The sequence below is a fragment of the Artemia sp. Qi Xiang Cuo genome, chromosome 7 (assembly GCF_049724085.1).
Source record: "Artemia sp. Qi Xiang Cuo chromosome 7, ASM4972408v1, whole genome shotgun sequence".
Classification (NCBI taxonomy): Eukaryota; Metazoa; Arthropoda; class Branchiopoda; order Anostraca; family Artemiidae; genus Artemia; species Artemia sp. Qi Xiang Cuo.
This window is the reverse complement of record NC_142800.1, coordinates 33,312,378-33,336,742: the sequence shown is the minus strand read 5'-3', so window position 1 is coordinate 33,336,742 and position 24,365 is coordinate 33,312,378. Positions and strand designations below refer to the sequence as shown.

Here is a 24,365-nt window from a genome sequence, read left to right as displayed (position 1 = left end):
TTTGCACTTTACTGAAGAAAAAACATATGAACGTGCATCGGTGCATTGTCAGTTTAATATACATATGCTAATATTCATTAATAAAACCTTAATTAATTTTTGATTTTTTAATTTATAATAGTGGAAACATTTAAAAGAATTTTTTTTATTTGGTTGTGTAGGTTTTGGACTCACTTGAATTCGTTCTCACTGTCCTTGGAGAACTCCGGTTTTTATTCGAACAATTGCCAACTGTCACGAGTCACCAAAGACAATTATAATCGGTGTTTTTTTCACTCTCCAGTAAAACTTACGAATCTAGCACTAAAACCTATTTTGAGCTACTGCAGCCATTTCAAAATGTGTCGATAATGCAACCAATGGGTAAGATGTGCTTATTGACTCTTGTGCAAATTATACGATAATATGAACCATATATGATAGTGGAAACTTACAAAATAACGAAAAAGAAAAAAAAAGAATAAATGTGGCTGAAAATCTGCAAAAAATAAGCTAGAACATATGGTGCCAAACAACTTAAGAAGATTTAGCTTTCCTCTGAAGGCGCGTTTGTCTCAGGAATTAACAGATTGTTAATTTTTTATTTTAGCAGATGATAGTCAAGATTGGTTTTGAAGCCGAAAAACGAAGGAGCTAGATCTGATGTTTTCGAGAGAAATTACTTCGGTTATCTACGGATTGTTTTGGTTATCCCACTGACTGACCGTATCTTAAACAGTAGGCTGTACGAAAAATATGGTCCAATCGCACTTTCTACTGCTATAATGACAGAAAGGTTGTGATGGCTAAGGCACGTTATGCGGTGAAGGATGACAGATTGACAAAGATTTTCCTTGTCAGCCAACAGTCTAGGACCGAACGAAAAGCAGGTCGTCCCCGGTTGGGGTGGGAGGATGTCGTAAGGAAAGATTTAATGGAAATTTCAACTTCCTAGGAGGGTGTAAAAAGGGAGATTTTGAAAAGACTGGGATTTGGGAGGACCTTGCGTAGCTATGTTTGATCAAGCGGCTTTGCGCTGCAGTGAGTTGTTAGTAGTAGTAGTATTAGTAGCAGGAAAAGCGTTGTCTGATTTATCTAGGCAGTTTCGCTTATTCTTCTTCACGGTTCAATGTGATAACTCTGTAAGGTTAGGCTACTCTATTGTTCATTAAGCTATACAGTAGTTGCTAATTTTACCGTTTATTATCATGATAAGATTTTACACAGTAGTGGTTTCAGCCTAATAATCTGGTGGGGGGACAAGGTACTCCATAGTAGCGTCAAAAATACAAAATAAAAGCAATTAATGTCAGATATTATAAAAACTGGGGGGCAGCTGCCAACCCTAGCCCAGAACCGCCACTGCTTTTAGATGAATATTTTTGTCTATTCATTTTTTAGTATCTTCATTCCCCAAACGAAAACTCCCATGCGAGCGTGACAGGTAGGACTGGAGTGGCTTAGTCCCCCTGTCGTCCTCATAACTTCCTTGCATATGATATTAAGTACACAACCCGAGAGCATTGACAGGGATAAGAGTTGATCTTAGTGGGTTTGTGAGCATCGGATTTATTCTCAAAAAATATTTTTTCCTTTAGTATAGTTTTTAAGTGCACTTTACGAATATCGAAAATCCAGACCCCTTCAGAGCGTAGATTTGTGCCCAATTGAGCCTGTATCTCTACCAGTTATTAGTGGTCATAGTAGTTAAGTTTAGCCAAGGAGTTTTTACCCTGATAAATAGATGGGGTTTTCGCATACTTTTTGATTTTCATATTTTTTTCCCATAATTTAAAACTGTAAATCCAAGATTCCTAGAAAATTTATTTATCAAAGTTATTTTACAGCCCACAATACCTATTTCACATTTTTTTCCGGGCAGTAAATGACGCAATGGCGCATGCGATATGCCGAAGGCGGAGTAGGAGGAAAAAGCGCTAAAGAAATCTAGCCAAACTAGTTCTAGTTTTGAATTCGAACTGAATGATAAGTTACCAGTTGAATTTGAATTGTTAGTATTAGAATTTTCAAGAAGGCTTGTTTTCTAGTCGAATGAAGTTGGATTTGCCAGCAATGAAGTGGAGAGCTTTGGCATTACTAGCTTTCGTCTATTTTCAAGGTTTGTTGAATTTTTAACTTGTTCTAAATCTTTTTTTCTTGGATGGCTGTGGATAGGCTAACCCAAGTTCATCCGTGACATTGACCCAGATCTGTTTTATAGCCTACCCCTGTCGTTTGGGTGAGGAATCATCGAAAAGCTTCTTGTGTTGGGCTATTTAGTGAAAAGGATATGATAAAACTGCAGTAGGCTACAGGCTTGGTCTAGGCCTATTAATTTTGGTACTTGGGCACTATATGGGCCTTTACAAGGAAACCAGTCACGAAAAACCTGTTTTCGACGGGTTAACCGCTATAGAATAATACACTGATAGCATGGTTTTTATTGCGTATACGGTAGGCTATTAGAACTGTTGTTTTTGGGGTTTGAGGAGGGGGGGGGGGAAGGTACCTAGGCCAGGTAAGGTTACGCATTTAATATATGCTAACATTTGCCCCCCCCCTCCCAATGGGCAAATAGGCTATACAGGCTAGCCCAAATTTGTTTCTAAACTATTATATAGGCCTATTCATCCTATTTCATTTTATTTCATTAGCATTAACCAAACTTGACTTTTCTGAAAGGCCCATATAATGCCCAAGTACCTTAATTTTTAGTAGCCTAAGAGGTAATTGGAGATTTTTTTGTCAGAAATATTTGCAGCCTACCAAGCAATAGAGTCAAAACTATTAACAAAATTATTTCCTGTAGCCTGAATTGAAAGTAGGCTAGGTGAGTTGGGTTATTAGGCCTAGGCCTATATTAGTGGAATTTCTGGAATGGGTGCAGCGCCTAAATTATACCACAATAAGGTCTTTAAGTATCTACCTCTAACCATCTTGCTTGTACTTGAACTTGCAGCAGTACCAGATGCTTTCTGCCTCAACTGGCATCTGGAATTTGGACGTCATGTGGGCATTTAGGCTATTTAACCATAAGCTCTCAAGACTCACGGCTGGGGAGCTTGCCTCCTCTAACTCAACTACCTTCCAAATTTAACTTTCTCTTCTGCGATATATGGTTCAAAAATCTGTACATATCTTGTAGAAATTAGGCTAATTGTGCTAGAAGACAAATTGGCTGAGCAACGACCAATCTCTGTCAATCCCAATCTTGTACTTTCAATTATGTCTGCAGATATTAGTTTTTTAGATAGGCTTTTTCAGGCTAATAGGCTATTGAACAAATTAAATAGGAAGATGGGGGACTCTAGAACTATAGTACTGGTTTGCTGTTCAATCTTTTTAGTGACCTTGAGTCATAGTAGCATTGGGGGGACGAAATATGGCTGGAAGGCAAAGATTTTCTTTGAACCACTTCACCTCGGTTTCATTGGTGCTTGGGAGCTTGGGCCTTTTAAAGCAATCTTTATAGAGTAGGGGTTTTAGGTGCATTGGTATTTTGGCGGCTTTTCTTTGGACACCCTCAAACAAATTAGGTAAATATTTCGCAGTTCATATTATTGACTTACGAATAAAGTACACATACGACTCGATGCTTTTTTTTATGATCTTTCCAAATATAGTAATCATTTTTGTCGGAAATAATTTTGCCCCCACCCCTATGTATACCAATTCAGGGTATATATTTGCACATTAGGGGAGTGGAAGTAAATTTTAAACTTACCTCTCATTTGCATCAGAAATAAACTTGTTCCCCCCCCCCCTAATGTGCAAATATATACCCAGAATTGTTGTATATAGGGTGGGAGTGAAATTCATTTGTGGCAAAAATGATTATTATATTGGGAAAGAGCATAAAAAAAAGGCATCGAGTCGTATTTTTACTTTATTCGTAAGTCAATAATGTGAACTGCGAAATATTTACCACAAATTACAACCATTAATCGTCAAATAAAGTGAAGTAGTTAAAATACCATATTCCAGATGGGAATGGACAAGAATAGTGCGGAGTTTTTTTTTTAATTGTTGCTGATTTTCTGGAGCTAATTGCAGCCTAGATTTAACACAAGGTTCTATTAGCTTTAATTGCAGTTCATTGTGTGTATAATATTTCAGCTTGTCGTCAATTGTAATTCCAAGATACTTCCTCATAACTGCTACTCTTAAAAACTTGCAGATACTGACCGTGATCGGAATATGGTAGGAAGCAAGGGCGGATCCAGGATTTTTGTTCGGGGGGGGGGTTTACTAATTATCGACTCGGTTTTCGACTAATTTTTACTAAGGTTTTACTAATTTTCGACTCGGTCAAAAATTTCGGGGGGAGGTTCAAACCGGGTAACCCCCCCCCCCCCCCTGGATACGGCCTTGATAGGAAGGGTGAGTGTTTTTATGGCCCAAATGGAGAATCTCGAAATTTTTTGGGTCAAATTCTAATTGACAAAGCAAGTTAACATAACGCTGGAGGATGTTGTCAGTTGGATAAATAGAGGGAAATAGCTTTAAATCATCAGCCAACCGAATAAAGTGATTCTGAATAAACGTTGGACAGTCACTTACAGATAAATTGAACAGAGCTGATCCGAAGATAGATTAAAGCCTCTCATTAAGAATTTCACATGAGACGATTTTTTAGACCCTTGGGGCCTTGGAACCCTATAGATGGGCATATACGCAGAAATCGAGGTCAATATATCTTAATCCAGGTCTTTGAGTTAAAGGAATCCTGGAAATCATACTGAAAAGATGGAATAAAATACGTCTTATTTGGGCACTATTGGCCAAAGAGGAAAGGGAAAAGGCCCCAGACTTGGTCCCTTGACCAAGTCTATATTTTCCCTGTGGTTTTCTAAACTGTCTGTATTATTCACCTGTTTTTGAAGATCTAACGAAATTAAAGAAGTCTACAATATTAAAAAACAGATAAAAGTCGCTACGTTTGATTGGAAAACAAATAAACTTTAAAGTCTGCTTCTTAGGTTGATTGATTTCATTCCATAAAAAAATCGCTAGTTCACAAAAACCCAAACAACAAATTTGAAGGTATTAAGTCGACCTAAAATTACAGTTCAGATAAAGTTTACTCGCTTACTATTAATTATTCTATTACTTACTTACTTTTAAGTATTGTTTACTTAAGTCAAGTACGACTTGCATATTCGTAGAACCTATTTTGGGCTCCTGGCTTGTTTCAGCTTTTCTGGACGAAGATTTTAGCTTGGATTTTAGATTCGGGAAAGATGTAGGAATACTGACAACTCTGTCTGCATAATAGACGACAGGAAGTCAACTATCTGTGAGAACTTGCTCACGTCTGAAGTGGGTTTATTCGTTTATTTGGCGGCCTTTTTGTAATTTTATGAAACCGTAAAATCTCCACTTTTATTTACTTAGTCTTTTGTCTTGAACAGGTGAATCGCCAACTGAAAGGTCTCCTCGCCTCGGGTTGATTACCTATTTCCCATATGCTACAAATATTTGCTTGCGATGAGATAACCCGATAACTTCTTTAAAAGGCAGCCCGATTCCCCAATTTGCCGGCTTGGGAAAAGATTTTTATTTCACACTTGGCATTAATTTATCGCAACAAATTTTTGTAACAAAGAAAACTGAAGATGGAAGCTCCGTATTTTCGGAACGATAACAGTGAAGTTTATATCAGTTCTGAACTAAGTACTATAGTGATAGAATTCTTACTTTGTTGTATTCAGAAGAAATTAAATTTGTGGATTTTTAGTTACTTCCAGTTTTACTGCATCCCATCTCCCCTGCCCCTAAGGCCTGAATAGGTCCCGGGCTATATCCGAAAAATTTCTGATTTAGTAGGTTTTCATTATTTTTGCACTTATTTCTCATCAACAGTTGGTTCATAATGCCATTTAAAAAAAAAGTATATAGGTTATGGCTCTATTCGGGCATTATGTGATGGGATGCTGTTAGACTAGAAGCGAGTCTGCAATTAATAAATACAATTTCTTCAAAATTTACTGAATTAAGAATTTTGATATTATAGGGGTTTGTTCACAACAGGACATTCTACTATTACCTTGAATAACGTATACATGCGGGCATGGGTTTCCCAGGATTTCGTGGGAGGGGAAGGGTATAAAAAAATTACAAAATGCATTACAAACTTGTTTATATGCATTTTGTTACTTTTTTACGACTCGGACACAAATTTAGGGGAGGTATTCAGACCCAGTACCCCCCCTGGATACGGCCTTGCACGCGGGTTTCTATGACCCGCTCTAACATATTCTACAGATCGTGCGTTAGAGTGGTAGAAACCCTCGATTATATTTTAACATTGAGACGATTTAGCCGTTGAATTTCAACATCCTAGATATAAATGTATCCTAATCATTTTGAACTAGTTTTATTGATAGCCTATACACTAGAGAACCTAACAGGTGATTGAGGAAAGCAAGGTGGCCAGCAAGTTTTTCATTTTTCACTCGTTTAAATTTACGAAAATGGCACATTTCTCTTATCTGGTTGCGACAGTCATACTAGATTCAGTCATTACCTTTGAAACAGTTTGTCAAGTTTACTAATGCTTCGTTTATTGAAACAAGCTTGTTCAGAATCATTTCAGTTCAAAGGGTTTTACATAGCCCTCATCTGAATCTCGAGCACTTAACCTTTGTTTTTATTTATTTTTTTGGCTCTCGCTCACTACTTGTCTGGATTAAAATCTTTACAGTTTCTTGTCTCTGAGACATAATTAAGAAAATTAATTAGTGTTTTTGGAATTCGCTAGGTTTTATTGACATTAATTACTTTACAATTATTTAATTTTCTATACTAACTTTAAGTTGCAAACTCAGTGACAAGAAAAAGAAAAGAAATTAAAGGGTTAATTTTCACGATACCAAAAATGATATAATCCAAAATTTTAGCTATCCTTCTATTGAAAACATAGAATATTTTAAATTAAATGATAGTAGAATGGAATGCCAAAGTAAGTTCGAAATCTAAAATTTGAAACAGCTATTTTATGTACCATAATCTTACAATTAAATGACAATAAGATTAGCATTTTTCTATCGCCAGAACACATTTTGTTTCCCTTTGGTGTAAACATCTAATAAGGTAAATATAGTATATGACATACATATCTCTTTTCAATTTTTATGCATGTATATGGAGGTTGAATCCCCCCACCCTTGATAAATGGTGGAAGGCTCATATGTGATCAACCAGAACTTAGTGTGTTAACTAGTACGGTACTTGTCACACGCAAGAAGTGAGGTTAGTTAATCAAGGGCGGATCCAGGATTTTTTTTTGGGGGGGGGGTTTACTAATTTTTAACTTTTTCGGGGAGGGGGGTTACTAATTTTTGACTCAGTTTTTGACTAATTTTACTGATTTTTACCTAGGTTTTACTAATTTTCGACTATTTCGACTCGGTCAAAAATTTCGGGGGGGGGGTTCAAACCGGGTACCCCCCCCCCCCCCTGGATACGGCCTTGTAGTTAATCATAGTGAAATATACCAAAATATGATGAAAATATAAGACTTTGGTAACAAAATTATGGAAAACAGGCCGTCTGGAATGCATTATATGAAAAACCTAACCTAACCACCTCCATATATTAAATATTTAATTGAAATATACCTGCATTGTATTTTTTCTCACTAAGACTAAGCTAATTAAAACGATTTCAGACAGACGAACGGGTTTTTCTCCGATCAAACAGAGCGAACACTTCTTCAGTGAGCATAAGGATAATACACAAGTACTATTATTACTTAGAGGGGTCATGGAAGTGTCAGTCCCTCTCATATTGTAAATTGTGTGAAGGGCTGTGTGCCCTTCCATCCACGGAATTTTCTGTAATATTTTCTGTAAATATTGCTCTAAAAGTCAATAAAATTCAGTTCCTGGAATTGGAAGAAAGGTTAAATGCTCATATAAAGCTTCGCTGTCATTTCTCCTATATGACGAACGAACATGAACTTCCTGGAATTCAGTCATTCTTCGAGACGAAATGCGAAATCTTGAACAATATCCAATTCTATAACTAACGATTAGCAACTAGGAATTGACTACTGTTACAACAATGAAAGTCGTAATTATGAGAAACAGGTCGTTTGAAGTTGAGCCAGCATGGAACAATGGATGGACCTAAAGTAGCAAACCTAGCAGTTGAACGACTAACAAACCTGATTATCTGCTTGAAACAAGTCAGACATGCAGCCGGTCTTAATCATTCCCAAGACTTAATCTCTCTCATTCCTAGTTTGGTCCTGGAAAAGTATACTAGAGCTTTTAAACTTGGTGTTGAGTTGGTACTTGTGTATTATACCGCCAACACTCAAGTTTACGCTGTGTAAAACTCGAGAACAAACCTATTTTATCTGTCTGTATCGAGAAACAATTAGGTTATGTTTAGTGGAAAACAAGTGGCAGGTGACAGAATACATTCGAATTATATAATTTGGGCTATATATTTGCACATTAGGGGGTGGGTTTAGGTTAGGTTACTCCCATCCCCCTAGAGTGCAAATATATAGCCCAAATTTGTTTCTAAAGTCTTATATTTTCATCATGTTTTGGTATTTTTCTTTGGAATTAAACTAACTTCACTTCTTGAGTGTTTGCGGTATAATACATAAGTACTGTTCAGCTTTCTGCTCTTCTTCCCCAACCCTGTGTCATAAAATTGAACTGAGAACTATTGCTTTTAGAGGACTAGTTGGCAGTGTTTCCACTAGCTCCTTTTTATAGTTTGTTAAACATCAGAAATTTTCCGTAAAAAAATCCGTAAATGGCGTTTCGGATTCAGCAGAATTTTCCGTAAGCCACTGGTTGCCACAATAGTCTCATAGTTCAAGTACATGACCACAGACACCCGGTAGCTTTTTCTGTCCTAATTGTTCACATTTACAAGATTGGAATGTTTAAATGGCTGCAGCACGGCGTTTCGGATTCAGCAGAATTTTCCGTAAGCCACTGGTTGCCACAAAAGTCTCATGGTTCAAAGTACATGACCACATGTCCAATATATTTCAAAAATATAATTCGGCAGATGGATAGAGTTGAATGCCAGCTATGGAATGATATCAAAATTGTCTTTCTTTGCTGATATATGAAAAACGCAGGAAAGCAGAAAAATTACATACTAAAAATTGCGCAGGAAAATAATCCTTAAGCGAACACGTCAAAGCATAGGAGACCCAAGTTTCCCGTGAAATGCTTGATTCACACTCATGATCGGTACTCTATAACAGGAATGCATGTTTCAAAAAGAATGTAAGTAGATTTAAATGGCAATATTACTAGTAAAAATACTATTTAGGTAACAAAGATGCGACTTCAGAGCCAATAAATAAGTCCTTTAGAAACCAAATTTAGTTCATTCCAAATTGCCCAAATTATGGACACTATGTGGCACGTGTCACGTATAGTGGAAGAACACATGACGCGAGGAGAGGTGTCGAAAGTATGCTCAAGAGTGATGTGAAGTACGACACGTGGTGGGAAAAATGCCGTCCCAGTCCTTTAGAACCTTTAGAAAAGTCTTTAGAAAATCTTTAGAATCTTAGAAAGCCTAGAAAAGTCCTTTAGAACCAGGTGACGGAAAGTGGGTGATCCCTTGATATTTAAAATGATCTAGGCTTTAGCATCAAAGGCCTTTATGGAATTAATAATTGGCAAGCATTTTCCCGGATAAAAAAAAGAGTAATCCTAAACAGTGGCTTCAAAATTGCTGACCATTAAATTCTTCTTTAAGCCAACATTGTTGTTTTAAAACTAAGACTTAGTGAATTGCAATATATATATACTCCCATGAATAACTATCAACACAACCATGAATATTTTTTCGGTCAGATGATGGGTACACTACAATCCAATCTTGTAATATATACACACGTATACAGATTGGTTTAAGTAGCCTCGATATTCTTCCGTGTTTTGTCTATTGCGCAAAGTAAAAGTCGATAGTATTTGCTAATAAACGGGCCAAGAATCTTTATACGACTGCCTTTAGCAATAATTTTTTAGCTATAAAGAACTGGTTGAATAAATGCTGGCTTCATGCTAATGAAACGGGTTTTATTAATAGCAACTCTATGTGAAGTTTGTATCTTCGCAGTCTTATTATTTTGTTATAGCAACGAAAGTTGAGGTATTATGTACTCGCGAATTGATTGGTAACGAAGAAATCAAAAGCTTAACGTGAAAGCTATAACATAATAGTTATGATAATAAGTTGTGCAATTAAATCCTTTGAGTTTATAGCCAAATATTTAGGGCAGGTGCTTACAGTAATAAGGTGTGGAACAATTTGTCTGGGTGGGGGGGGGCTTGGTCCAAATTTGGGAACAATAAGCATAAGAATGAAAATTAGAATATCTGAAAATACGAGCTAAGTCGCAAGATTTGGTTATTTGAGGGTTATTTGAGGTTTGAAGGTCCTTACGTGCCTTATTATGGAAGAATATTAAAGATTTTCCCCTAAAATCCGATGCATAAAAAGGGATTTGGTAGCCCTATTTATTAAATACTTGGATTTTAAGGATGTTGTCACAATATTAATTTCTAGTAGAGGGGATCTTATAAGGCCTTTCCTAGTGGGAGTTCTCTAATTCCACCTTTCTGTACGCATTGCCTATTCCAGAGCTTTCCAAAATAACATTTTTTTGGGACGGACTGAATTCATTTGAGAAGGGTATCTACAAGGCCGTATCCAGAGGAGGGGGGGGGGGGGTACTTGGTTTGAACACCCCCTGAAAATGTTGTCCAACTTGTAAAAAGTTTAATAAAAGTGCATACAGATAAATTTTGATGTGTTTTGTAAAGATTTTATTGTACCCCCCTCCTCCGAAAAAAATCTTGGATACGCCCTTGGGAATCTGGAAACTAATTTTCCTAGTCTCCATTGTAAATAAAATGCTGTGTGTTTTTATGCAGATATTTTTAACTATAGAAATTATGCCTCACGTTTTCAGAAGCAAACGCAATTTTACGATGCCAAGTTTTGGTATAAGACTTTTGGATGTGCGGCTCAAGCACTTAGTTTTTTGGACATTTCTTCGTTGATTGTTCGATTGATTGCAAGAAATTCTTCGGTGCTGGGATTAACGAGTAGATGTTTAGGTGCTCCGATAGAAATAATTCCTATATAATTAACTTTTATTTAGTTTGTTCCATAAATAGTTAGGCGATGATAAAAGGGAACGTTTAGTAAATTAGCCAATTCTAAAAGTGACATTTGGGCGGGGTCTGCAATTTACCAAAAGAATTTAGACCAAAAATTTGACGATGCATTAAGTCCTATATTGGGTAATTGGAGAAGTCCGTTTGTGTTTACATAAGTCACAACAATATTTCTTTTGTTTTGTTTTTTTAGTTGTCTATAAATAAAAGACTAATCCAAGCCTTTTCTCCCCCTTATGCCCGGAGAAACCCTATGGAAAAAACTAAATGATTTTTCATCAGTTCAAAGTGACAAAATGTATCCCCCCTCCCAAGGAATGATCCTATTACTTCCAAACTAAGAGCCAGGCTTGTGTTCACATGAGGGTACATCCCAAGTTTAGGAAGCTTCAAAGAATGTTCAACCGCCCAAGATCAAAGCTCAATATGTTTATCTCATGCAGTTTTAAGATAGACCATAGCATTTATGCTATGGTTATTTATGTTACGTTCATTATGGTTGAAGGTAACATTTCATGAAGTCTTAGGAGCCTTTAAATGTCTACTTTTAGGTAAATTTTGGTCCAGATGCTGTATTTAGTTGTTTTTTTAATTTTTTACCTTACAAGACTGTCCCATAATTGCTCTACCGTAATTTTTTTTTCAGGGAATTGCACCGTGTGTTTTATCAGACCTGTGTGGAAGTCTATTTGTTCTTCTGGTTGAAATTTTTTTCTCAGACTTTTAAATGCAAATGCACCCCAAGATCTTCTCCCTTCCTTACAACCTAAGGTTTTTGTCTCAGAGCTTGCCCTTTGTCAGTACTAAATTTTGATATACGCATGCAGGGTTGCCACTCCTAGTAATTTATCACTGTTTCTAGTGATTTTTATACTGCCTAAATGATAAAAAAATCACTAGAGCAGCACATAAATCATTAGATTATTGAAGGAAATCACTAAATCAACCAAAAAATCACTAAAATCTAGTGATTTTTGTCCTTGCCGGGTGGGAACCCTGTCTGGATGGCTGTAAAATATATTAGAATTCAGAACTGTGTAATGAGGGAAGCAGGTCCAACTTAAAAAAAATAGTAGAAGCTATATTAGAAGCTTGAGAGTGAATTGCAAGCTTAAGGCTGTTGCTGTAATTGTCGTTATTATTTGGCTCTATGTAATAATTGGTGGTAATTTTTCTTTGGTTTTCGCATAAGTAATCTAGTGCTTCATGGCTTGGCATCCCGCAGCTTAATGTAATTCTGCAATTAAGTGTATAGCTATGAGAGTTATTAAGTCTTATAGTTACGCACCGAAAATCACGGTTCACGACACTCTTGCCTGAAGACAATTTATGAAAAATCAGCGTTTTACGAAAAACTACACATTTTTGTCAAAGATTGGGCTGAAACGTTGAAACATGTAAATATCATTCATTTTATCGTTGCAAAGTCGTATGTGGGAATTTTCTTTCCGCAGGGAGTTTGTAACAACCGAAACAAAAGCATCCCATTACATTTCTCTAGTGAGGCTTGCCGGCGGAATCTTTTTTAATCGTTAGAACGATTCTACCCCTCTGTTTTACCGAAAAGGGGGTGCACCTAACCCGTTTTGTCTACGCCCTTGGACCAACTTTAATTGTTTCTTTTTGCAATGTGCCTTGCTAAAGAAAAACTACCTTAAGTTTTGTTAAATTTTGTAAGATTCTGCTTTTGAAGATTCCACTACCGCAGAATCTTTAATCGGTAATCAAGAAGTATTTGTCACTTCTGATGTTTTTTCTCGGGGGGGGGGGGGGGGGTAATACAAAAAATGAAGGGTGTGGGGTAAAAATTTAAAAAGATTTGTTTGGTAATTTGAGTAAAACGTACCGTATATTTAAGAAAATCTAGTCCCCTCCCCTTGGGTATATCGTTGCCGTTTCTGTATCTACATGTAAAATGGCTGTTTTTGTTCGAATGCATAATGCGATGCTCAAAATAGGATAATATATGCAAATAACTCTTTATTTTTATGTAATAAAAATAATATATTAGAATTAGTAGGGTGTTTGCTGATTTTTGATGTGTTCTCTTTTATTCTGTCAATCTGTCCTATTGACTTATGGAAATTCGTCTTGGTTTTTGAAAGTTGAAATGCTTCTAGTATTTTTCCCAGCTCCCGTTTCTATTTGAAGAAGTCCAACTTCTTGGGATGTGTAAGTTTGACACTAATAGAAGTTTCCCATCGAATTGGTTTCCTGTTGCTAAAGCCATCACAGTTGCCAAGCAACAATTGCAAAAAAGCTTTCTTATTGATTTTATTATAGCTTCTTTTATCACTGATGAATTGTTATTCTTATTACCATTGTTAATGAACCATGTTTAACTTTATTTAAAAACTTATCCATCAATTTAGAAATGTCAGGCTCATATTTTTTTCAGGGGGGGGGGGGCTGTAGCCTTTGGCTAACTAAAATTACAAAGAAAAGGCAAATTCTATAATAAAAACAGGAAATTGCGGACATCATTATACAAATCTTTCAAGAAGTGTTAGTATAAGTTCAAAGTTTTTCTTTCGTTCCAGTACTAATCAAAACAATAACAAAATGGAATTCTAGCTATCCGCATATGTTCCGGTATGATACTAGATGTAGGTACATCTCTAACATCGAACCTTCAATGACAATCACACAATATTTTTGGAAGGAGGGGGGGGTCTGATGATCAGGGTGCCTATTGACGGAACTATCGAGGGAGTGAAATATATGAATGAAAATCTAGGGTGGGGGTGATTTCGTTATTTTTTCAAGTGTAAATATCAAAAAGGAATTATTTAATGAAAATAGCCAAAAAGGTATTTTGCAAAGTCAGGATGGGGTGGACCCCCTCCCCCAAGTTGGTGTCCCTACTAATGATTAGAAAAAGTACGTGTTTAGAGCCAAATACTGATACGCTGGCATTTTTTGGGAATAGGATCATAGGATATCTTTTGAGGAGTGGAGAAAGTAAATCATAAAAGGTAGATTTTAGGGCTACAGTTTTCAAAAATTTCCAGGCAGGTTGGGGGTAAGACTTCAGACTGATTCCGAGGGGGCAACAATTAGTTGGACAGTCCTCCTGACCTTCGACTCTTCGTAAATCAGATCGAAGCTTAACAACGAGAAAATGTTTGCACATTACTAGGGCAATTAATGTAAAAAAGGGAGTATTGTACAACATCTCATAAATTCAACTCCGACCTTTGTGTGAGCTCTTTTGTCTGCATCATAGTGACTTGGAAGCCGATTGCGTAAATCATTGGGAAACAGTCTTAACTGTCAAATTCTCGATGGCACTGGCTATGCCTCGTTTGTCCCCCTCGTCATGCCCTTATTCATTATAAGTCTCCCCTTCAAAGTTGACTTATTGTAATTTTAGTATTGACTACAATGGCCCTGTTCAACCATACTCTGCTCTTATCTTTTATTTCAGTAGTCTATTTCAGCTCTGGAAAATTTGCTAACATTAATTTCTTAACATTTTCGTTTTTTTTAGTTTAGAGTACAACTGATCAGTATTCGGTAAAAAAAAAAAATCATTTACTAAAAAAGATAAATTGCTTTATCATTTATAACTTGTTCGAGTAAAGTGATGAAGACTCATAATAAGGATACACGCAAAGTGCAAAGCCATCGTTTTAATTCCCTAAATGTCTAAAGTAATTCCAGGAATGCGTTGTTAGTTATTTAATTCCTAACCGGTCATATTCTCAGGGGATTACATTTCGATTTATTAAGCCGACGTGGCGTGACTCAAATGCTACGCCCAGGACCTCTGCCGTAGCTTATAGATTATTGATAAGATCTGAGCTCATATCAATCTTTCAGGAGGATAGTCTGATGAGTGGCAAATTTATTGAAGCCACTTTGTAATTGCTTTAGGGCGATTCGTATTTAAGATAACGACCGTTTCTTCACTTTATTTTATGCCTAAGGTAGCAATTGCTAACTTTTTAAAGGTGGAAAGTCAACGATGTAGTAATGTTCTGCAGAAAATCAATGTCGAAGTAAACCTGAAAATCAAAGTATACCCTACAGGTTACCTTCAAACTAAAATTTTGCCATTTAAACTTCAAAATCTTTTACCAATTTGCTTTCGCACACATGATAGATATTTTGTTGAATTAAACGAATTAACAAGTCTGGATTAATGTTCAGTGCTGATTGATTTTTGATCCAATAAAATCCATTCCCGCTAAAAAGCTAGTCCGAGGGGGGAGGTAGTGGTTGGTCTTAGAGATTAAAACTTCTCAAATTTCCTTGGGAAGGAGGTAGGTTGACCACTCGATTAAGAATCTTAAAAACAGAAGCGTCAGAACCATGACAGTTGCGATCATTTGTACTAAAAAGGCAAAAAAGTTTATATAGGCCATGCTGAATTGCAGTAATATTCTAATGGAGTCGTTCGATGGTGTTGATAGTGCGTTGGTGTAAAATAATCATTGTGTGTTGTGACTATGGTGGAGTAGTGACTGGCAGTGAGTAATGACACCCTCGTAGTATTCGTGACAGTCTCTTTATTTTGTTTCTATAAATAAGCATCGAAGTTCTGCTACAAGCAATCTCAAACCATTGTCTAGGGACATTCCCCCAAACTCCCCTTGATTACACCTCTGATTCTAGCCATAAATTAAAATGCCAGCTCTTGTCTAATTTGTGCGTCCTAGTTAGGGATCACAAATAACAAATAAAAATCTGAAAAGCTCATACAAAGTGTGTTAAAAATCAATCATTTTCAGGGACCTGTTCAAGTCCCTCTCATCTCCATTTCATCATTAAGTGCTTAATCTAAAGTCATCAGAAACGTCATCGCTCATAAGCTGGGGAAACAATAAATTTGACGCAATAATTTAAATTTTTTTCCTCTTAGACAGGGGACAGAGATCAAGACCTTCAAGGATCGAATTTCATACAGACCTTAGGGTTTTAACGACTGGTGGTTTATTTTTATTTTTTGGTTTCTTGTTCATCTGCTCGTACTAGGTTTTATTGAAAAAAAGTTGAACTTTGTGAAAAACTTTGGTCTCAAAGCGCAATGATTCGAGACACAAGGAGGTGTAAAGAGTTCCCACCCTCTTGGTTTATGCTATTTGCCACACATGATAAATTCAGTGGATTCAATTTTCTTCAATCTCCCCCCCCACAATATTCTTTATCCCTCTTTTAGTTTGGGATTTTTTTAGTATTTTCATTGAAAAATAGCTTTTTATATTTTCAATGAAAAAAACAACAACGAAAAACAACGTAATTACCCCCTCCCTAGATTTTGAACCCCCTCCCCAGTTTCTTTGAAACGATGCCAGTGGGACAATCTTCTATTGTTTCAAAGCTTTTGTACCTTTCATGATGTTCTACACTCTGCACAATTTCTGATGCCGTTAGCAGAAGGCGTCGTTGGGGGGAGGGGGCAAGGGGGGTAGTTGCCACCTCTAATAATTTGGTGAAAAAATTATTATATAGCGCATGCCCTTTGGCTCTCCGGACGTGGACCCCTTTCGTCTCCCCCCCCCAATAAAAATGCTGGTTTTACGCCCCTGACCGTTAAGATAATTAATTTGGCTAATTTTCGAACTGTCGATTCAATAGTAAATGCTTTGATCAAGGGTGGCCTAATGCTATATACTAGCTTTATTTCTATATCTGCTCCGTAATTTCTCGGTAAAAGAACAAAAGGCTATAGAAAATCGGTTCTTTGGGAGTTATCAAGTCCGATAGAAGTTGTTTGAGGGACAGACTTGATTGATTTTTCCTTCAACAAAAGATGTGGACGGATTCGATTCCCATTACGGGAAGGATTTTCTTGTTGATGGTGACTGAACCATTACGGAATACATTATTGACTTTTGAAAGGCCTCAGAAAGATTTCTCTAGAGTTCTTTCAGTTTGCAAGTATTATCTGCTATTCCCTTTGATTTGCGAATATTTAAGTTAGATCCAAGCTATCCTTTTTTTTCTGTCGAGGATGGAAGGACACTTAGCTGAAAAGTACTTATTCTCATTTGAGAAAAAAAAAGTTATACGTTAAAAACGTGAAGCAAACAGAAAGTAGTCTAATAATTTGTTATTGCCATTGATTTTTAGGATCGGCTCATTTTTTTAAAGATAATCAAACAGTTCGTGGTAACGAACTGTAAGTAAGGAGTGATCCGGCTCAATAGTACGCTAACCGAAACTCTAAAAATGGAATTTCGATACCGATAGATACATCAAAAGAATTGTATTTTTATGCCGATTTCAAATATATAAGTTTCATTAATAGTATTCTTACCCATCAAAAGCTACGAGCCTGAGAAAATTTACCGTATTTTCTAAAAAGGAGGAAACACCCCCTAAAAATCATAGAATCTTAATGAAAATTACACCGTCAGATTTAGCGTATCAGAAAACCCTACTGTTGAGGTTTCAAGCTCCTATCTTCAAAAATGTGGAATTTTGCATTTTTTTCGCCAGAAGAAATATCAGGGATGCGTGTTTATTTGTTTTTTGTTTTTTTTTTCAAGGGTGATCGTATCAATCCAGTGGTCCTAGAGTATCGCAAAAGTTCTCATTCGAACGGAGATTAAAAGTTCTAGTGCCCTTTTTCAGTGACAAAAAATTGGAGGGCAACTAGGTCCCCTCCCACGCTCATTTTTTTCTCGAAGTCACCCGATCAGAATTTTGAGATAGCCATTTTGTTCAGCATAGTCGAAAATCTAAGAACTATGTCTTTGAAGATGACTTAATCCCCTACAGCCCCCGGGGGAAGGGCTTAAAGTTATGAAGTTTGCCCATTGTTTACATATAGCATTGGTTATGGGGAAGTATACAGACGTTTTCATGAGGTATTTTTTTCTAGCGGGGGGGGGGTCAGGGGATTAAGTGGGAGGATCTTTCCATGGAGGATGTGTTCACGGGGGAAGGGACATTTCTATGAAGGGGGCGCCGGATTTCCTAGCATTATTTAAAATACAATAAGAAATTAATTAAAAAAAAACAAGCTTTTTCAATTGAAAGTAAGGAGCGACATTAAAACTTAAAACGAACGGAAATTATTCCGTATATGAAAGGGGCTGTCCCCTCCTCAATGCCTCGCTGTTTACACTAAAGTGTTTTATTGTTTTAAACAATAAAGTTGTGAGACAGAGTCAAACTTTAGCATAAAGAGCGAGGCGTTGAAGAGGGGACAGTCCCTTTCATATACGGAATAATTTCTGCTCGTTTTAAGTTTTAATGTCGCTCCTTACTTTCAGTTGAAATTTTTTATTTTTTTATTTAATACCTCTCAAACCCTGTCAAGATAAGACATCGAAAGCTTTTTTTAAAGGGATACTCCTTTCAATAATAAATTATTGAGTGTATCAGTTACTTCTGTTGACGGATCATAATTTAAAATAGTTGGTGATTTTTTAAAGATGATTTTCTCCTCATAAAAACAATGTAGGGTTCATAAACCCTGCATTTATATATATCCGATATGAATGGTTCAATTACATAGTAGGCTACTATGTATTTGGCATTCGCGTCTATTTAAAGGCCTAAATATATCTTGTTTTTATTTGCCGGTGGAGGAGGGGGGTGTTAGGGTTGTATCTGGAAGCAAGGATGGGTGCTAGCCTGAAATGAAATGATCCTTTTTGGGATCTTTTAGATAGGCAGAGAATTAGAAATAGGAAATTTATTACCGTCATTATTATGGTGTAATTGCAACAAATTGATCAAGATAAGTAAGTATGTATGACGGTACTAGACCCTTAAGATCCAAGCCGGCGATGCTAATCTCCGTTTCATGCCCCTTCTGCCAGAAGTGAATGGGGGGCTGGGGGCAAGCCATCCTCTGCTTTCACACACCCTTCCTGCTTACCTTCCCCAGATTTCTCCAGGTACCCAGTTAGAGCTGGATCGACTCTGGCAAGTTATATTTTGCAGTTTTTTAAACTAACAGTTTATTAGTCCCGTTCTCTGAAATAAGTTCTGGAGAATGTGTGACTTTATCCTTCATAAAAAACGCCATTTTTTAGTGTTATTTAAGGCTTTCTTGCTTTGGTAAAAATAGAAGACATACGGTTGCTGCTAACCACAGTACAGATCTAGATATCTGTACTGTGCTGCTAACCACGTAAAAAAAGAAAAAAGAACGGATTCGAAAGTTTGGCTGTTCCGTTTGGCAAACCTGGTAGGATTCATTACTATCTTGCTATTTTTCATGTCATTTTATATTCGAGCTTAGCCCATTCTAAAAGCTTTATTCATGATTGTCTTGTTTAGACTTGTTAGAAATCAAGTTTTGTTTGTAATTAAATTGATCTAATTGCACAGTTACGATCTTTTGTGTCACAGCTGAGCAATAATCAATATATATTTGTTATCAATTAGAGCAAATTTTCTCCATTTAAATTGCATGAGAATATTCCTGATCTGAACATTAAAAAAATTATATCACGAATGGATCAGTGTGTAAATGATATGGTTTAAGTGTTGGTAAATTAAACACAGATGCGGCACTTGGTTATTTGTTTAAATCTTGCAAATGATTTTTAAAATTATAAACGGTTTGATTAGCTGAAGTGGGTTGAGTAAAACCTTGTGGATGTTCAATGGTGACTAAGTAAATCATGCGAAGCATATATGCTCTGAGTATTTGAATCTAGAGGTTACTAGAGGTTCCTAGTATACTGTCTTGTTAATAAAGTCATTATAAGTAAAACATACGTAGCATATATATTCTCTGAGTAGTAGAATCTAGAGGTCACAAGAGGTTACTAGAGGTTCCCAGTTTAAGGACCACTGATTGTTATTAGAGGTTAACAATTTTACAGGAAAGGTTAAAATTTTGGCATTTTGTTACTTTTTTGGTCAATGATTCAAATGAGCCCCCAAAAAAATATTGAAAGACTTCGATTGATGTGAGGCGCTTGAAGCCGGCTGAAGTAACGGTGTGCATGTAACTTAGTCCCATTCAGTTTAACTCTTATAGGTCAACCCTCCTTCAAATCAACCGTTTAACTCAGCTCCATACAGCTAAGTTTTGGTAAAACAAACTTAAGCACCTCTTGTAGAAATTTATTGCCAGCCTTTAAATGTGAAAATGTTATCTTGAAGTGTGCTCGGGCCCTGGATATAACAAGTTTTGCTAGTTTGAAATACACAAGATAGAAGGACAAATGGCTGTTCTTTCTTCAAGAAGAGTGGGGGGGGGTGTACCACATCAAATTATCATAAAAAACACTTACATAATTATTAACTAATGAATAAACACCATTTTGTTTGAGTCAGGCTTTGGGGGTGTTCAATAGCATGAAGATTAAGTTAATTCGATTTGAGCAGCATGGGATTGAATTGAATTGGCTTGAGTTTAGCGGGTGGGTTAAATGAGGGTTTATTTACATGGGGTTAAGTTGAATGCCGAATGAGCGGAATGGGTTTGAGTTAAAGGAGGATTGAATTGAATGGGCTCGAGTATGGAGTTAAAGCAGGATTGAGTTGAATGGGCTCGAGCAATGAAACCTCGAGCAATGATTACCCAAGACTTACATTCTTAGTTGACTTGTATTTTCTAAACTGATAAAAAATAAAGCAAATTCTGTTCATATATGAAACAAAAACTACAAGATATTTGTCCTTATAGAGGGCCCAGTGTCTAGAAAAAAGGCTGCATGGCCTTACAAGGCTCCTTGGCATGGAGCTCCACTTAGGCTGTTAAAAACTAGTGTGACGAAATAGTTTATGTAAGGGAAGTGTCCTTTCGTGCAACCATCAGGCATGTTGAATTTTGATAGTCATCCAAAGAGTAAGTGGCATTTAAAGCTCTTTTTTTTAAAGGTGTTGAAATGTAATACCACTGAGAGGAGGTGGGATTTACAAAAACTTGTAAAAAAAAGTACTCGAAAGCTAAACTTCGCCACTATCTTTAGAAGTAAACAGACACATTAATATATGACCACAACGCCAGTAGAATCTTGTTCAATAACTGTTTGCTTAGATATTCTTTTAAGCAAATTTATTGTCATTTTTGTGGTTTTAATGAAATTCACTAGCAAGGTAGCCAAGTCTTGATGCTTGCTTCACGAAAGAGGTTCTTGACTGTTTGGTTGTATTTATTATAGTCACTACTGTTAATAATTTCCGTTGGTGTAGCCTATATGGTATCGTAAAATGTCCATGTAATCAAACGCCATTCTTTTCCTGGAAGCAACGAGGTGATATCAGTTTCCTAGCAGCAATAATACGAAAAAGATTGGACAGTAATTCTAAACTTTTTTGTTCCAGAAATAGTTAAGGAAAATAAAGATAATTATTAGCGCGGATAAACTACTGTTTTTAAATTATTGACTCTGGTCTTTATCTACGTATCTTCTATCCTTCTATCCTGACCAATCCTTGTTTTTAAGTGAATAACTCCGCATCTTTTACCAGGCATGTAAACAGGAGGCTTGCTAATGTTACCAGCTAAAGTTCCTTCTCGTAGGCAGGGGAGAGGGAGCTTTAGGTTGGGGCCCCTCCCAAAGTTTTGATATCTCAAGATCTTCCCTGTGCTTTCCTGTATTAAGAAAAATTTACCTGTTTCTTGTGTATTTTTAATCCCCCCCCCTCACCCTTCTTAAATAAACTCCTGCAAACTTATCTGCCTGGAGGTAATGAGTGTTCTAAAGTTTTTTTTTTTTTTTTTTTTTTTTTTTTTTTTTTATACAGGATCGGGTCCTTCGAGTTTCTGTGTTTATCAAACAGTTCGTGGTAACGAACTGTAAGTAAGGAGTGACCCGACTCAATGGTGACCGAAACTCCAGAAAACGGGATTTTGATACCAATAGCTACATCAAAAGAATTAGATTTTAATTCTGATTTCAAATATATAAGTTTAATCAAGTTTAGTCCTACCCATCAAAACTTACACGCCTGAGAAAAGTTGGCTGATTTTAGAAAAAAAGGGGTAAAGACCCCCTAAAAGCTATAGAACCTTAATAAAAATCACACCATCAGATTCAGCATATTAGAGAACCCTATTGTAGAGGTTTCAAGGTCCTATCTACAAAAATGTGGAATTTTGCATTTTTTTTGCCAGAAGAAAGATCACGGATGCGTGTTTATTTGTTGTTGTTTTTTTCCCAGGGGTGATCGTATCGACCCAGTGGTCCTAGAATATCGTGGGAGGGCTCATTGGAACGGAAATTAAATGTCTATTGCCCTTTTAAGTGACCAAAAAAAATGGAGGGCAACTAGGCCCCCTCCCACGCTCATTTTTTCCCAAAGTCACCCGATCCAAATTTTGAGATAGCCATTTTGTTCAGTATGGTCGAAAATATGATAAATATGTCTTTTAGGATGACTGAATCCCCCGAAGTCCCTGGGGGGAGGGCTAAAATTTATGAACTTTACCCAATGTTAAGATAATATAAGATAAGATAAGATAAGTTTTATTCTTCATTAAATACACATACAATATTAGATGTTATAAATCCCTCAAAGGCTCATTGGCCTGTACAAAGAGGGAAGACATATGAATTACATACTCAAGGATAAAAAACATACTCAATATGAATTACATACTCAAGGATAAAAACAAAAGAAAATTTAAAATGATCACTTACTCACATATGAAGGAGAAGAAAAGAAAATATAAATAAAATAGAAACTATAGAAAAAATTAGAATAAATAAACTAAATTAATTAATTATATTAAATAGACTCAAAAAAAAAAAAAAAAAAAAAAAAAAAAAAAAAAATTACTATAAGCGAATTCCTGTCGTCGAAACAGACTGTAATTATTAGACTGTAATAAAATGGTGCGAAAGCAATAAAATTTAACCTATCTTCATGAATGCTACTCCTTAGTGAACTATACAAGCTTCACCAATAAAAAATGATAATCATACCTGAGGCCTGGGAGTCATAGCGCAGAGAAAACCACCATAAAACAAACTAACCATTCAGGGGACATCAACTCCACAAAAACATATAATAACATCTTAAAAAAAAAATTTTTTAAAATTATTCAGTTTGATTCTTAACTAAATGGTCCTTAAGAATCCTCTTTAAAGTGCCAAACGAGTGACATTTCTGTACTGAAGAAGGCAGGGAGTTCCAAACCTGATGAAAAGCAATGAGGGGATTGAAATCTGACCGCACAGTGGGAGTAGGAGGAATGCAGATATTTATGTGACGAACGAAGGTTATATGGAGCTGAATCAGAAATAAACTGAGGAGTTTTTTGAAGAGATTTTGGAAGATTGCCATTAAGCTTATGAAAAAAAAAAGACGCAAAATAAATATTGTATATACACTTTATATTTAGAAGGGTTCTGGTTTAAGACCGGTTGGTTACATTACTCTTAGGCGTTTTTTTATCTTACTTGACACAAAGTGACCGCAGTGTAGAAGGAAAGTAGACATCCATGCTATGGGGCAATAAGAGACATATGATTGGACAAGGCAGAAAAAAGAAGCTTCAGAATAGATCCAGGAAAGGTGTGTTTGAGTTTTCGAATGACACCCAAACTCCGTGAGACCTTAACCCTAATCATGGCTATATGGTGTCTAAACGAAAGGTTCTCATCAAGCAGGATACCAAGAAATCAGACCAACCGACTCTTTGGTCTACACAAGAAGCCTTGTGACACCTGAAGCTGTGTCAGTTGAGGGAAACCTACACCAATTCGAGAAAAAATAAGAAAATGTGACTTGGTAACATTCAATGCCAAGTAATTCGCCTCAAACCATGAAACTACTCTCTCAAATATTGCCACCAGATTAGACCTGACATCACATTCCGTCCTCCCTAGAGTCCCAAAAGTGCTGTCGTCAGCAAAAGCAACGAGGCAATCTTCATTAGAAGTAGCATTGGGACACGAAGGAACATCCGGATGACACAGATTGCAGCATACCAGAGGACTGGTGTTCTTGACTGCTGAAATCAGATCATTGACATAAATCAGAAATAAAACGGGGCCAAGAACAGATCCCTGGGGGAGACCATATTCTACTTCAGAAGGGCTTTGGAAAAGCGTATCAATTGAAATAAGTCTACCGGAAAGATATGATTCAAACCAAGAAAAAACGTTTGATCTTATACCAATATGCGATAGTTTCCAAAGAAGAATCTGATGAGGCAAAGAATCGAAAACTTGCCGAACATCACAACCCACAGCTGCCGAGAAAAGACTAAAATCTAATACCGAATGAACTAAATTCAAAAGAGGTGCGTACGTTTGCCCTGTAGAGTGATTTGACTATAATTCGAACTGGAGATCATTT

General features: G+C 36.5%; 1 protein-coding gene and 1 long non-coding RNA gene across 2 annotated transcripts in view; one reads left to right on the top strand and one right to left on the bottom strand.

Annotated features, from left to right (window-relative positions):
- The window catches only part of LOC148950179 (uncharacterized), a 555,619-nt gene that overhangs the window by 97,497 nt on the left and 433,757 nt on the right, over positions 1-24,365 (bottom strand). The window lies entirely within an intron of this gene.
- The window catches only part of LOC148950183 (uncharacterized), an 89,293-nt gene continuing 66,889 nt past the window's right edge, over positions 1,962-24,365 (top strand). The window contains exon 1 of the long non-coding RNA XR_016141991.1: positions 1,962-2,098. This is a non-coding gene — a long non-coding RNA (uncharacterized LOC148950183). The remainder of the gene's footprint in view (positions 2,099-24,365) is intronic.